The sequence below is a fragment of the Physeter macrocephalus genome, chromosome 15 (genome assembly GCF_002837175.3).
Source record: "Physeter macrocephalus isolate SW-GA chromosome 15, ASM283717v5, whole genome shotgun sequence".
Lineage (NCBI taxonomy): Eukaryota > Metazoa > Chordata > Mammalia > Artiodactyla > Physeteridae > Physeter > Physeter macrocephalus.
This window is the reverse complement of record NC_041228.1, coordinates 79,187,375-79,188,655: the sequence shown is the minus strand read 5'-3', so window position 1 is coordinate 79,188,655 and position 1,281 is coordinate 79,187,375.

Sequence of the window (1,281 nt, the reverse complement as noted above, 5' to 3'; positions counted from 1 at the left end):
TATACGTATAGCTGATTCACTTTGTTATACAGCAGCAACTAACACACCATTGTAAAGCAATTATACTCCAATAAAGATGTTAAAATTAAAAAGGTTCAGTTTTCTTTTGTCAAGGAAACAGAGAAAAGCGTCAAGGAGGTATTGATATTCCTCCTTCTGTAAAGAAAGAAAGTGCAGAGCCAGCCATGAAGCACTTCCAACCTCCCCAAGTGTCCACTACTCAGACATCACCGGGCAGCATTACCTGCCCACATCCTTGCCATTTCCCTCAACTCTTCCTAAGGTTTCCGTTGCTTCTGAAGCAGCTCTTTTGCCCCTTTCCTGTTTCCCCATTTCTGTCCCCCTCCAATCTTAAAAACCTGACGGCAAGAATGAGATCACTAAGCAACTGAACCTCACTCTTGACTTGTGCTCTCCTGAATGCACACCATGCCTTGCCTGACCTGTTGATTCTCTTCCTAGATAAAAAGAAGTAAGATGAAGAATTAAGTGGTTAAAGAACGACCAGCTCTCTAACCCCAGCAGCCCCCATAGCAATCCTGCAGGCAGATCACGTGGGCAAGAGAACATCTGCAAAGAGTCAGCCGGTCTGCACATAATGGAGAATGAGGAAGAATCGACCTTCTGCCTCGATGATTCACTGAGATTCCTAAACCCCACTTTTCCCCTTCATCACTGTCCTGGCTGAGCAGAACCTTCAGAGCCGGTCTCTGGACACAAGTGCACCTCCCCCCAGACTGCCGGCTTTCCTGATGAAAGCACCTTTCCTCTCTATCGACACTTGTCTCTCCAATCACTGGCTTTTGAGTGGCGAGCAGCCAAACCCGAGTTCGGAAACAACTGATGAACTGAGTTTGGTTCCAAGATGAACACTAAACACAGACACACCTCACTGACACGGATGAGAAAGGAAGACTTCCTTTCTAGATTTTTACACCCTACACCACGACGACGTCAGGAAACGCAGTGACGTTTGGGCTACTCGGTGGGCGTCTTCCGCCGTGGCCCTGGTCTCCAGGGCCCCTCATCTTTGCTGCCTCTGCACCCTGGGCCAGCACACAAGGTCACCTGTGTGGTCTGTTTTCCTCTCCTGTGTCACTCACCTTTATTTCTTCCATATCACCCTCTTGTTTTTGACAAACTCTTTTTCAAATTTACTGACTTGGATGCTCTGCTTTACTCTCCTGATACCCCTCATTCTGCCGTCTATAAAATGATAGGTCAGGGCTCTGGTGCCATCATGAAAGCCACAGATAAAAATATGATTTTAATCTTCCGTGG